The 15,592-nt window shown below is 35.8% G+C and overlaps 1 non-coding gene across 1 annotated transcript; it reads left to right on the top strand.

Moving 5' to 3' along the window:
* The first annotated feature begins 7,558 nt into the window (after positions 1-7,558).
* LOC140981884 (U4 spliceosomal RNA) lies at positions 7,559-7,711 on the top strand. Its single transcript, XR_012176160.1, has one exon. It is a non-coding gene; the product is annotated as a U4 spliceosomal RNA (small nuclear RNA).
* Positions 7,712-15,592: the final 7,881 nt, after the last annotated feature.

Genomic DNA, 15,592 nt, shown 5'->3' with positions numbered 1-15,592 from the left:
AAGAAAAATTTTATTTTCCTGCTATGACGTCGCCTAGAAGAGGAGTTAGAGGGTGAGAGTGGAGAAATTTTATTTTCCTACGAAGGCATCGCCTAGTAGAGGAGCAGAGGACATGAGAAAAATTTTATTATCCTACTAAGGCATCACCTAGTAGAGGAGTTAGAGGGTGAGAGTGGAGAAATTTTTTTTTCCTACTAAGGCACCGCTTAGTAGAGGATTAGAGGTCAGGAGAAAAATTAAATTTTCCTACTAAGGCATCGCCTAGTAGAGGAGCAGAGGACAGGAGAAAAATTTTATTTTCCTACTAAGACATCCCCTAGTAGAGGAGTTAGAGGGTGGGGGTGTTGAATTTTCAATTTCCTGCTAAGATATCACCTAGCAGAGGAGATCATACCCTGTCGATTTTATTCACCCTAGTGGTTTAAAGGCAACAGAGATAAATTAAGAAGAAGCAGTGAATGCAAACGCAAAATACTCAATACGACAGAAAACGAGTTCGTACATGCCCAAAGTGCGCAAAAGGAAATAATCAAATGTAAACATCACAAAAGTTGCATAATACTACGGAAAGTAAAGCAGTGCAGAAAGTAACAGAATATGGCCCGAAGGCCTACAGTGTCTGCGTAAATGAGAAAATAACACAAGTTTTTTTTTAAAAAAAAACATGGTCTAGAGATCAGGAGGGAGACTCGCTACAAAGTCCTCAAGGCTAATGAAATCAGTGGGAGCGCCGGCCGGAGGGTAGCCTTGAGCCTTGAAAAGATCAACTGCACCTTCAAAACCTACCTCCAAGTAGTGAAAAGCTCTCGGGCCACAGATCTCAACGAATTCTTCAGATTTGAGAAAGTCTTCTTTGAAGGAGGACGCTTCTGCAGCATGTCGCACCTTGGCGTCTTTAAGTTCAGCTCGCGAATTCTTTAACTCCTCCTTCAGCTTCTGGTTCTCTTTGGCGTGGTCCTCTATCAGTCGCTGAAACTCCTGTTTCTCCTTCAAGAGCTCGCCACATTGAGCTTGGGACTCGGAAAGCTCCTTAACGTGTGTCGCTTTCGCTTCATCTAGGGTCGCCTGGAGTTGGTCGCAAAGAGCCTTACTTTCGCGTAAGTCATGACAAGCGCTGGACCGGGTAGCATTGGCACGCTCCACCAACTCCCCTAAGTACATCATGCCCTGAGTAAGATAGATAAGAGTGAAAAGACGACAAGAAAAGCAAGCATATATTGAATATCAGTCTAGAATCTGGAATGAGAATTATACCTCAGCGATATTGCTGCATGTCCGGCGAGTAAGATCAGACCACCCCAGGGAACTCATGAACGTCGCATCTGCGTGGGAAGGAAGCTGATACAATATCTTCTGAGCTAAATGAGAAGGACCTCGACCAACGATGATCGACTCCGGCGTGTATAAGGGGTGTATACTCGGCCCGATGATAGGCCCATCATCCGGCTCGGGTGTTTCCGGAGAGGAGACCGTTGTGGCCGAGATCTCAGAAATCTTGCGCTTGCTCTTCTGTGGAATGGACGGGCCAGGGTCGGCAGATGTCTTTTCTTTGCCAGATGGAGGATGTGATTCAGCTTGAGGAGGTGGGGAGGAGGCTCGCTCCTGAGTGGAAGAGGAGGAGCCTGCCTTCTTCTTCTTTGCCGGGGTGGGCAGGCCAGCAGGTTTTGTCGCGGTGGTAGAGCATGTTCTCTTCATCCCCGTCTTGAGTGCTGAGGCAACTGACTTCTGAGGTATTGATGATGAACCCTCAGTCTTCTTCTTTGCAATTTCACGGAGAAATAGAGCATTCATAACTCTAGTACCTGCAAGCAAAGACAATGAACCAGATGAGAGTGTTAACAAGTAACATAATAAGCAAAAGGAAAAACGAGAAACATAAAAAGTGAGAGTATCTACCAGCATTCTCCTTCAGCTTAATTTTCGCAGGACTTAACCCGGCGTGACACAGAAGATCTTCAGATAGAAGTTTGGGAATGTTAAAGCATCGGTCTCCTAGTACACTCATTATCTGCAGATACTCCTTATCTTTCTTATAATCCTTGGAAAGGTCGGGCTTAGTGAAAGTAGGGTACCAATCATTGAAGCAAGTTAATTCCTTAGGAGGCTGGATAAAGATGTAATATTTTTTCCAGTCCTTCACGTGACTGGGGGCCCCGTCGAAAAGTTTGTGACTAGACCGAGAGGTCACATAGAAAGGTCCGTCCTTAGACTTGGCTAAGACCAGGAAGTAGGAGAAAGTCGTGCAGTTCAGCGGAAGGTCTAAGGCCCTAAATAGCACAGCGAAGCAGCATATCGAGCGGAAAGCATTGGGAGTGAGTAAACCTAAGTGCACCTGATAGTACTTGCTTAACTCTTGGAGGAAATCGCACAAGGGAAAACGAAGACCGGCATCAAAGTGGTGCTGAAAGAAAGTGTAGCAGCCATTGGGAGCTAGATAGGGTCGGTCCTCAGAGGTAGGAATGATGATCTGATGGGAGGAAGGAATGTGCCACAAAGTTCTAAGTTTTGACTCGCTATCAGGAGGGATGTGGGATGACAAATGACCGTACCATAAATTATTTGCGTCAGATATGTTCATTTGTTGGGTCACATGGCGAACTTCCTTACCAGGACGGCTATGAGTGGCGACTTCCTCCTCATGAGAGTCAAGGGTAAATTCAGGATCAGCTAGGGAAGTCCTACTCTGGCTAGATTCACTAGACTCGCTAGACCCGCTAGACCTCTCGGAATCACTCGAGTAACTAGACTCATAATCAGAGGAAGACATGATTTCAAAGGTAGCTAAACAGATAAAGGAGAAAACTGACCCGAGTGAGACGTGAGAAAATACCCAAAAAAAATAAGACCCCGAGAGCAAGTGGGTGATGAGCACGGTGAGGGCGAGGCACACGGCTGGCAGGGCGAGGGCGCTCGGTGGGCGAGTGCAGTGCGGGCAAGTGGCGAGGCGATATGCGGATGATGGCGAGGGCGAGATGGGGCGAGGCGAGGTCGGCGAGCGCAGGGCGAGCAGGAATGAGGGCGAGGGTCGGCGAGTGCGCACGCGAGCTTGCGGGGAAAAGCGGCGCTGGCGTGGGGGAGGTTGAGAGAGGGCGAGGGTGAGTGCGGGCGAGCGGCGAGGCTGGGGCCGAGCGAGCTTGCAGTAGGAGCGCTCGGGCGAGCGGGTGGCAGGGGCGAGCGCGCGCTGGGGCGAGGCGCTGTCGGGCGTGCTGAGGGGCGAGGCGCGCTTAGGCGTGGCGCCGGGCGAGCGTGGATCTTGTGTGTGCGAGCGCTCGGGCGAGCGTGCGGCTAGGGCCGGGCGAGCTTCTGGCAGGGGCGAGCGCGCGCTGGGGCGAGGCGCTGCCGGGACGTGCTGAGGGCAAGGCGAGCGTGGCGCTTAGGCGGGACGCCGGGAGAGCGTGGCTCGGACGCTGGGCGAGCGCGGCAGGGGCGAGGGCTCAGCGGCGTCGGGCGAGGTCATGAGCGTAGGTGTAGAAGTGAGAAGGTGGCCTGCGATGGTGGAGAGCTGGTGAAATAGTAGCAGAGGAAATTATATATGGGATAAATGAAAATGAAGTAAGGAGGGAACCCATATTTATAGGAGGAGCCCAGACCAAATCTTTTCTTTCAAGGCAGGATTACGATTTGATTTCTTTCCCTTCAGTACAAGGTTGCGATATGATTTAATTTGTTTCCAAATCTTTGGAGACTGACGAACGACAAACGAAATTAATTTTTCTGGCATGGTACGTTCTCATCGCCGATAAAACAAGGACAACACAATTAATCGAACTTTGAATCTACAATTCAGTTCGACTCGGGAGGGGGAGACTGGTGATACCCCATGGATGAGCCCATCAAGATCCGACCCATATTTAGGGCTCACAGGTGAAGGGCCCAGGTATTCTCCTATAAATACCAGGTTTGAGCGTACGGTTATTTCATTCACTATATTGTTTTCAGCAGCACCCTTAGCTGCTCCCCTCATATATCCTCAGTCTCTGACTTGAGCGTCGGAGGGGCTACGCCAGGACACCCTCCTGGCCCCCTTCTAACGGTCTTATTCTTGATTTCAGGCTCAGGGTGATCTTAAAGCCCACGTCTGAACTAGTGACGCTCGTTGGGATCGGACCCGAAATTTCCCGTGAGTATCACTTAGTTATTTTATTTTCCATCTAGAATATTAACTTGGAATTCTTGATGCAATTTATTTATTTTATTTGCTAAAGTTCATAAATTCTTAGGAAATTGAAACTATTAACGTGATTTTTTTTAAAAATTTTTTGCTAAGGTTCATAGAAATTTATCTATGCAAGCTTTAATCCAAAAAAAAAAAAATTTTCTAAAATTCCATTTGATATGTTAAATAGTGCATATACCTATATAAAAAACGAGGTCTTTGATTTGTGAATCCTTGTATATATAAAAAGCAGTTTGATTTGTGAATTTACTTATATATTCATTCATAATTTTTATGACTTTTAGGGGGGGTGTTGTTATTTTCTAATGCATTTTGGAGAATATGTTTGCCAATTTTTTTTTTGGTAGCTCATTTCTATATATCATTAATTATTAATTATTTAATTAATTGATTGATTTGTGGCAAATTATTGTTTCTCTTACTAGTTAATATGTGTTTAATAAATTGTTATTGTTACTTGTAAATATGTATCTTATTGATTTATCAGCGTTCCATTTCATGTGTCAAATAGTACATTGATTGATTTTCATTTTCTTCCCACTGCATTTGTATTTTAATTTTTATGTGTCATGTGCTTATTTTGTTTTACTAATTTAATTTCCAATTTTATTTACATTTGATTATTTTAGTTTTATTTAATGTAATTTGATTATTTAATAATGCATTGAGCGGTTGAACATTAATAAAAAAAAAAATAATAATTTGTATCTATATCTACCCATATTCTATATATTTATTTATTCTATATAAAAGTTTCAAGTGGAGGTTGTTTAAATCATTTTATTTGTTAGCTTCGTGTTATTTATGATGATATATTCATTTTTGTGTTCATTAAATTTATTATTCTTAATTAATTTTGTCTTTTATATAATATGAAAAATAAGTGTTTTGCATTTCTAGACCTGCTTGACCTAATCTAATCTTGGTATTTATCCTAAATAATTTATTTTTGGTATTTACCTCTGGATAAATTATCTTAGGTTTGAATAGAGTTTTGTTCATATTAAACTCTTGGCTATGTTTGGTAGCCATGATAAGAGAATGATTATTTAATAATCATTCCTTTATCTTGCGTTTGGTTCGTTTTTTTATTAATCTACAGGCCTTTGATTATAATTAAAAACTCACACTATTCATGTTAATTGTGTGATTAAATATCACTCCTCAGATGGTGTGATAATTAATAATTTTTGAATAGTGATCATGATAAGATTGTATATTGACCATAATACCCATGAATTGTTTTCTTCAATATAATATGAAAATTAAAATTAGTGAAAATTTAATAATTAATATAATATTTAAATTTTTATTATATTTTTTATAAATTAATTTCATATATTTTTATTATTTTCAATCATTTTAAAGAAAATAAATTGTAATGCAAATCTATCTTAAATTAAATTTTTATAAATTTGTAATCTTGTTAATTAATTTTTTATGAAAATAAATATTTATTAAATTTTAATTTATTTTTTAATGATTTAAATTAATTTTAATAAATGTAAATTATAATTATAAATATTTAATTATCTATCCAATTATTTTAAGAATATATATTTAATTAACACTTGGGGCATTTTGGTCATTACGATAAAATTTACAAAATCAATCCATCATTTTAAAATCATACCAAACACCATGTTATTTATTCCAACATACTATTAATCTATACATCTCATTTTTTAATCACTCTAATTACTAATCCTTTAGTTATCCTATCCTTCAAACCAAACGGAGCCTTGTTTTCATGTTTGTAGGATTTGTTTTTATGAAAATAATTAGATCAAGATATGTGAAAGAATATATACGAAATATTCGGAGAAGATGTGAGTGCAACTGCTGAAGTCTTTCTGAGCATACACAGAGTTCATAGTTGAAGATTATCGTGTGAATAATCTGTCTGATTAATTCACACACTTACCGTGGTGCTGATTGGTGTTGACGACACTTGAAGAACAACACTGCGTGAAGTGTTGGGTGAAAAGTGGTTTAATTTGGTTTTAAGCAATACGTTTTTTGTGTTATGCATCTAGTATTTGATTTGAGTTTTTGATACATTTTAATTCTTTGGAGTATCAAGGATTTTGGTTTTGTTAATCTCACTGGTATTGTTTTGTGTAAACGATTTAAATATTTTTCTAGTGAATTTTTTCCCTGAGACGTTGTTCAAGTATTCATACTTGTACATATTTACATCCGTGACAACCTACTTAGTTGTATATCTGTGTGTTACTAATTAATTTCCGCTGCATGTTGTATGTTAGTGGTGACAATACCCGAACACAATACTAACTTCTGTTACACATATGGTAATTTATTTCTTATTAATTTATGATCAACAACAACATTTCAAAAACATATATTTCACGCGTCTTATAGATGAGATAATACAATTACCACATTAACCCTCACACAGTGTCCATCAGTGTTGTACTTACGCCTGCGCTGTGAGTTGAAGGCATGGAATATGTGCTTTTTATTTTTAAAAGGTATTATACTTTTGTAAAATAATTTGTATTATTTTTAAATATTTAAGTGATCTATGATTAATATAAAGTACGAAAACTAATTATTAGATCAAATAATTATTTAATTGTTAAACACAAATTAAATCTATTGATATAATTATAAATTTCTAAATGATATTTAAATAGTAGATAATATTATGTAGTATTTTTCTTAGTATAAATTTTGAAGTAATAAATTGGAGATAAATTTTTTTTTTGTTCAATTGATGTAAAACAATATAATGAGTTGAATATTATACAATTATTATTATTATTATTATTATTATTATTATTATTATTATTTTTTATCAATGATCCAATTTTTTCTTCATCGTCCGTGCTAAGGTAGCTTCAATCTCGTTAATGAAATTTGTGCAGTAATTTGATGTTGTGTTGCATCTTAGATTCTTTTGCAACTAATGAAAACTGAACTTGTCATTACACATACTAGCTCAAAGATCACAGCACAAATTTCACAAAAAAAACAGTAACGGAATCGATTCGATTTGTTGTGCAAAAGACCTTTCAAGGTTTGGTGTGTAGATGTTTTTCATGATTCATTAAAATTGTTGACCTGATTTCGGTCACAGACCGTAGCGGACGTCGGTTTTTTTTTTTTTTAATTTCCTATAAAATAATGGTCGATAGAACAAATGAGTTTTGTTTTCTTGGTCTAAATTCTTGCACTTCGGAAAATGTTGAAGCAGGCACAGCACAAGACACAGTTGCCTAGTGATTTGTGAGCTTCGATGGATTCTTTGGATTCAGCTTTCATTTCGGATCTCTGATGTTTGAATCCCACATCGGGAGGACCAGAAACGAGGGGCTATTGAGTGAGCTATAAAAGCCGAAAGCTTGGATTATTGAGAGTATCTTTGCGCTTGGGGCAATGACGCAGCTAGTGAGGTTCTAACCGAGGCGCGTCTATTGCTGGTTGAAAACTATTTCCAAACCCCCTCTTAGGCCTGGGCTCGTCCCTGGCCTTCGAGAATTTCTGGAAGGGCTCCCTTACACGGGTAAAGCCCTACAACTCTTAATTAACATTTATTCTGTATTCTCTAATATATAAACAAACAGCTGGGGTTAGCTTTTGGTCAACAACTTCTTCTTTCTTTCGATTGATGAATTATTTTTTGAAAAAGATTACAAGTGGAATTGGAATTTGAGACTGTAATATATCCGCCTAAGAAATGGAAAAAAATTATCTCCCAGTTATATTTATTATACCTAAAACACGTGAAAAAACGCGCTTCAAGCGTAAAGCGTTTCGATTTTGGGCAAGAAGGGGAAAAAAAGGTCAATATTTTGTTTGACCATATTTTGCATATAAAAGTGTGGAAAACGCAAAAATAAATATGACCCACAAATGGAATTTAAGGCTGGGGATAGGACGGGTTGAACTAGACCCATAATTTAAGGCTAGGGATAGGCCAATTGGGCCAAGGTTTCTTCGATCTCATCAATGCTACTGGATTTTATTCGACCCCTTTTGATCGGAACTTGCAGCCTCCTTAGTTCCATCAGCCAAACACCCTTTTGAAAACCTTGTTATCTTCAGCTGCCTCTGTATCTGTGATGTGCAGCTCTTTTTCCAAGAATCCAACGAACTCTTCCCCGATTTCCTGTCATCACCGGATAAAGAACAAAATTATCATCAGCATCCCTTTGAAATTGTCCTCCCCTGGTTCAGATAACAAAAATGATATCCAGAGATTTGGTTTACTTTGCTTTTTACACCCCCCTGACAATAATTGCAATAGGAACTCTAATGGACTTGAATCAAATTTAAATTCTTGCTCATGGAAGGGGACAATGAAATTATTCAACCTCAAAGAGATAATTGGACTTATTTTTAAACATACGGGTGATACTTTGTTTAAGTGCAACTTAAGGGTATCGTTCTACTCTACCACAATGCTTAACAAATATATGAAGTGATTTGATTGCTGTGCCACATAAGCAATGATACAGAACTGTGGGCCAATTCTTGGTCCTCCACAAATCCTTTCCAACATTAACTTTGACTTACGCCTCTCAAGAAATTATCTTTCCTCGACTATAATACAATTATAAGATGGAGCATCGATGCAATATGTAGAAATGCCGACCCGAGAAAACCGCAACCGGCACCGGTTTGTCCATACCGGTTCCAAAACCGTATTTAAATGGAGTGAAATTGTTCAATTAAAAAAACCGGCCAAAGTAGGTTCCAGATCCGGATCCGAGAATCCGAACCGGAACTGGATCTGGATCCGATTTTGGTTTGAATTTTAAAAAATAATAATTGAAAACGAAAAAATACGAAATGACATTTACGTTGGCCAAAAAAATAATAAAAAAAATGAAAAATTGACATATCCGTTGGGCAAGCCCAACGGATATTTTTGAAATAATTGCAATTCGGCCCCTAATTTAGGAGCAAAATTACAATTATTTTTGGGATAAAATTGTAAATATTTTTTTTCATCCCAATAAATATGTGCTTGTTTTTCATAATGTTCATCCAACAATCTTATTCTATATTTCTTTGAACTCAATCTCGAATTGTTAATATTTTCAACACAATTGTTATTTGTTATTATTCATTATACATAATATTTACTAAATATATTTTCAATGACGTCGTCTTCAAAACGCAATTTAGATTTTGGTGAAGATTTTGCCTACATTCCCGATTTTGAAGACTTCGAACCCAGTCACGAGGAAGAACATGTTGTGGAACTTCCCAATGAAGGTGGTGGGAATTTTCGATCATCATCATCTGTCGGAGGAAGCAACATTCTGAGGAGCACGATGACGGGTCGAGTAAAGCGAAGTAAAGTTTGGGATCACTTCGACATTGAAAAAAAACCTGATACAAACGACTCTTTTGTTGTGTGTAGAATTTGCAAAAATAGATGTTCTTATAAAATAGATGGTGGTTCCGGTGGTACCGACACTTTAAAAAACATTTAGTCAAGATATATAAGCTTGACCCTGATACTCTACAACCATTCTGTAGGGAAATAACTCAACAACAAATTAATCTTTCATCTGATAAAGCTTTTACGATTACAAAAGAAATATCTCGAAAAGCTATCGTTAAATTTGTTACGAAATGTTAACCTTTTATAATAACTGAACAAGAAGGTTTTATTGAACTTACTAGTACTATTCAACTTGATTTTCATAATATTTCTAAACACATACTTAAGAAATATTGTTTTAATATGTATAAAGAATATTATAAAGAAATACTAATATCACATCCTTTAAATATATCTTGTAGAGTTAGTTTAACAACTGATATTTGGACTAATTTGAAATATGAATCTTATCTTGTTGTTACATGTTATTGGATAGATGAAGCTTGGACTATGCAAAAAAATATTTTAGCGTTAGATCATTTAGAATCGACACACAACGCATACACTATAGCTAGATATATGTTAAATGTCGTAAAGATTCATGAGATACAAAACAAAATTTAGGAAAGTTATGCTATTTTATGATTTTTAAAGAAAAAGAAAAATATTTTGAGGGATGTGAATTGACTGTGACAAATGATATATGATATGTGAGGGATCCGTTTTAAGAAGGAACGATGAACTTACAATTTTGTGGGAATGTCGTGAGGGTAAAAGGCCCCAGAGAGAGCCCATTTAATTTACGGGAGAAAGCCCAGAGAAAGCCCATTTATAGGAAAAGACCCCAGAAGGAGCCCGTCTATGGGAGAAGGCCCCCCGAGAGAGCCCCGACCATCGTATTTTCATGGTGGAGCCTAGTGCCCACCCCCATGGGCCGTGTGGAGCTAAGACTGCAGTCGACCAAAAGATAAAAGCTAGTCACTTTCGAGGATCAAACTTACCCAAAATGATAAATGATTGAAAGCTTATGAATAAAATGATTTTATGATATATGATTTATAATGATGATTAAAGCTATTTTTAAAATGATTTATTTATGCTCAAAACTTATTTTTAAATGATTTTTTTAAAGGATTTGTTTATGCTTAGATTGCAGCAGTACACACCCAAAGGCCTCTATGTTTCCGCACTAGTTTGTTAGATTAAAAATTTAAAGATTATGTTAATGATTTTATTAGAGATATTTTTATGTTTTATTTTATTGTTAGTTGATCTTTTTAAATGTCAATTTAGGAAGTCTTGGTTAGTTGATGATTTAGGATTTATTTTATGTACTTGAGATTTCATATGCTAATTTATTATGATTGTTAGAATTTTTAAGTTATTTTATTTAGATAGTATTTTCGAGTTTATGATCTATGATTTAAAAAAAAATCGAGGTCGTTTCAGTTGGTATCAGAGTAAGGTTTTCCCCAAAGGGTTGTGTACTGTCACCTCGAGAACCTCAAGAAGTCACGCCTCAAATATGTGAGTTTTTACTGCTTTATATTTTATATGCTTAAAATTCGTTAAATGTTTATATGATGCATGATATAAATGTTAGTTGCATGCTTAATGTAAAATGATTAAATGCATGTTGTGTAGTATAATTGATTGGAATATTGAAGAACTTAGAAAAAATAGGCTGCATGCACTACTTAAGCTGGATTTAGGAGTTGACTTTGGAAATTTTTGGGTTAGAATGACAATTTTTAAGATTTTGAGGTCCGAATTGAAGAGTAAGATTTAAGTTAGAGGTTAAGTTTGAGATGGATAAGGGAATCTAAGCTTTACAATCGTCAAGTCAAGGAAAATTTTGAGGACGAAATTCTATTTAAGGGGGGGTGAATTGTAACGTCCAAAAAATCAATCTACGTAAACCGCATGCATGCAAAATTATTTTAATTGCTTAATTGTTTTATTTAATTACTTTTAAATGCTAGCATGATATTTATTAAATGTATAATTGCATGATTAAATGATAATAAGACATGATTATATGAAATTAAGGATTTTACCCAAATATTCGATAATAGGTAGGGAAAAGGAGACCGGGGATGACCAAGACAAGAATATGTATTTTTCATTAAATAATGGCAAGACTTCCTAATTTGATTTAAAAATGATTTAATTTTTCCTAAAAACGTTGAAGCTCAAATTATTTTACGAGTCGAGCTTGATTTTTCCCGAAAGCCGGTTTTGGGCAAAAAAAAGTTTTAAAAGATCAAAAATATTATTTTATGGAAACTAATTTTATAAACTTTATGTTTTAATTAAATAAGTGTTATTGGGCCCAATTTAATTAATTTAAGTAGGCCCAATTACCCTTAAGCTGCAAGCCCAAAATCAAAGCCCATTAATATGTTAATTAAATTATAAATAAGTGTCCTAGGTCTTCAAAACCCCACAATTCATACCCATCAGCAGCCGTGTAACACCTTGCACACACAATTCAGATTTTCAAAAATTAGGAGGAGAGAAAAGCTTATGTTCTTCGTCGTCCGGTCGTCCAACTACGCACCCTCGCGAACGATCGAATAACTGAGCGTTATAAACGCAAAGACATGTTTCCTAAACTTTTTTAAACATCATACAAATCATAATATGCATAATTTAATTGTTTATGTATGGAAAATACATTTTTATGATTGGTTCTTCGTGTTGTCAATTATTTTCAAGGTTTCAATGATTTTACGCTTGTTTTTAAAACGTTTTTGAATCCAACGAATACGCTGCCAATACATGATAAAATATGAATGATTATTGGACAAAACATGATAAAAAGTGAAGGGAAATAAGCTGGAACCGTGGGCCAGAAAACAAGTAAGAGCCGTGGGGTTTGAAAATTCAAAAGCTCGGTTCTTATGCATGGGGGCAGGTGGCTCGACCGGGTCTGGAGGTTGGGTCCTAAGGGTCATGGTTAGGTCCTAGGAGGACTAGGGCTCGAGTCAAGGGGCTGGGGAAGAGTCCACATGAAGTGGGACTCTCCCCCTTGCGTTGTGCACTGCTGGGCTTCGGGAGAGGGGTCCAACGAGGCTAAGGGCGAGCTAGGTGGTTCATCAGGGTCCAAGGGTGATGGGCAAGGGTCGGGACATGGGCTGGTGCGGCTTGGTTGGCTACTGGCTCGAGAGAAGATGGAAGCCGTGAGAGAAAAAGGGAGGACGCGCAGATTAAAAATGTTATGTTTAAAATTTGGGATCAAAATAATGAGTTTTGATTTATCCGAGATTTAATCGCCTCACAAAACGTTAATTAAAGAATTAATCGAAACACCTAGATTTAAGCAAAATAAAATTATGAAAAATTATATTTTAAGCTTAAATAATAATTTAAGGTAAGCCCATGTCATTAAAACTGAGAAAAAGGTAAATTCGAGAATTTTTACGTCTAGGGGCAAAACAGTAATTTTACACTTAAGAAAATACGTAAACGCTTGGCAGCGTCCCGAAAGATCATAATGCTTGTAAAATGATATTATATGATTTAAAATGATGATTTTAATGAAAATATGTTATTTTATGATTTTTGGAAAAGCTGTGCAATTTTTACTGTATAAAATACTATTTTTGGAAAGTTATGTTATTTTATGGTTTTTAAAGAAAAGAAAAAATATTTTGAGGGATGCGAATTGACTGTGACAAATGATATATGATATGTGGGGGATCCGTTTTAAGAAAGAACGATGAACTTACAATTTTGTGGGGATGTCGTGAGGAGAAAATGCCCAGAGGGAGTCCATTTACGGGAGAAGGCCCCAGAAGGAGCCAATTTATGGGAAAATACCCCCGAGGGATCCCGTCTATGAGAGAAGGCCTCCGAGGGAGCCCCGACGATCGTATTTATATGGTAAAGCCTAGTGCCCACCTCCATGGACCATGTGGAGCTAAGACTGTAGTCGACCAAAAGATAAAAACTAGTCATTTTCGAGAATCAAACTTACCCAAAATGATATATGATTGAAAGTTTATGATTTAAATGATTTTATGATACATGATTCATGATGATGATTAAAGCTATTTTTAAAATGATTTATTTATGCTCAAAGCTTATTTTTAAATGACTTTTTTAAAGGATTTGTTTATGCTTAAAGTTATTTTAAAATGATTTTACTATTTATGATTTAATTATACTTTTTTAATTGGTTTATTTAAATCCAAAAGCTATTTTAAATTAAAATATGATTTTTAAATGCATGTGATTGTATATATATTATTTGCTATCCATGTTTAGAACGTGTTGAGTCTTTAGACTCACTAGGTTTGTATGATGCAAAATTTGATGATTTATGGAGGTGGTGACGATTGAGTGGATCGAGTGCAGCAGTACACACCCGAGGGTCTTTATGTTTCCGCACTAACTTGTTAGATTAAAGATTTAAAGATTATGTTAATTATTTTTTTAGAGATATTTTTATACTTTATTTTATTGTTAGTTGATCTTTTTAAATGTCAATTTAGGAAGTCTTGGTTAGTTGATGATTTAAGATTTATTTTATGCACTTGAGATTTCATATGCTAATTTATTATGATTGTAAGAATTGTTAAGTTATTTTATTTTGATAGTATTTTCGAGTTTATGATCTATGATTTAAAAAAAAAAAAATCGAAGTCGTTTCAATAATCATACCTAGTTTATGTAGATGTTACTCTATGGACGACTAATATAGAACATACAATAATACGTGGATATGGTATAACATTGCTAATGGGATAAGGTGGATATCACAAAATTTTTTTATTAGTAAAATTTAAATAAACTTTTTATCATAAGGTGGATATCAATTCAAATTTTTTTGAAATCATTTCATCCAATCTAGAATTATACCAATTTTTACTTTATTAATCTATAAACATAATAATTGACATACATAATAATGATACCCAATATGAATTCAATAACACCAAATATGAATATCATAAAAACAACGTGTGATCTGTGTAGGCTGCAATTAAACAAACATCTTCGTCCTTCCAAAATGAAAGGTCATCTCACGCAAAGAATTCATCCCACAAGTCTGTGAAAACACCGCAATTCAAGTTAGCTCTTTGTTTTGGAACTAATTTTTCCTTCACACCTAAAAATCATACATATTTACCAATTATTTTAGATAAAATCAACAACAAAAACACCACATAATAGCAACTATACATACATTAATAATGAGGTTCAAAATTCGGACGAAAATCTAAAAATTCGGAATTTTCAACTTTAAACCGATGAATAATTCATAATTACTCAAAATCAACGCATCAATACAACTAAATATTGAAAATCCTAAACCCTATCTTAAAGCACCAAAAACCCGAAATTGGGGATCAAAATAAGAGACAATCTCATGGTTAGATAAATTCCACAAATTATTGTACAAAAACGTAATAATTATATGCTACACATCAAAACAAATAAAATTTGAAAATCTTTAAACATTTCAAAGAAATACTAAAACCCTAATTTAATGCACCGAAAACCATAAATTTGTGATAATTAAAATCGACGAAAATCTCATATTTATGTACAAATTCCAGAAATAATTGTCCTAAAATAACTAGTTGTTCAACACCACAAATGCGCATATAAGAGATTTTTAAAGTATTTTTTGTTCGGACTCTATGACGCATGAAAGAGTTTAATTAGCACTCCCTAGTCAAAGATTCTACATATTTACCCACATTTATTTTATAATAAATTTCTATTTTTTTTTTAAATCGCTTTCTCCCTCAACACTGCCTTTAATCCTCTTTCTTTCGGCACTTTTCTAGGTCTTAACCAAAATCTCCATCGGAAAAATCGCAGAGCATAGAATCACCGTCGCTACACTGTCACCGGCCATCTAAACCGTGCCCTTCATAGCAACAACACCACAATCGACGCAGTTGCAAAGAAGCCATGAACTAGATTTTTTTTGGGGGTGAAAATAGTGTTGAATTGTTTGATTTACGAGCAAAACATCGTATATTCATATATTTTTACCTTTCGGAATTATGATTGACCTAAAAACAACTCATAGACTTTCCCATACA

This window comes from Primulina huaijiensis, chromosome 7 (assembly GCF_012295235.1).
Source record: "Primulina huaijiensis isolate GDHJ02 chromosome 7, ASM1229523v2, whole genome shotgun sequence".
Lineage (NCBI taxonomy): Eukaryota > Viridiplantae > Streptophyta > Magnoliopsida > Lamiales > Gesneriaceae > Primulina > Primulina huaijiensis.
Note: the sequence above shows the minus strand (reverse complement) of the source record. Positions and strands in the feature narration are given on the sequence as shown.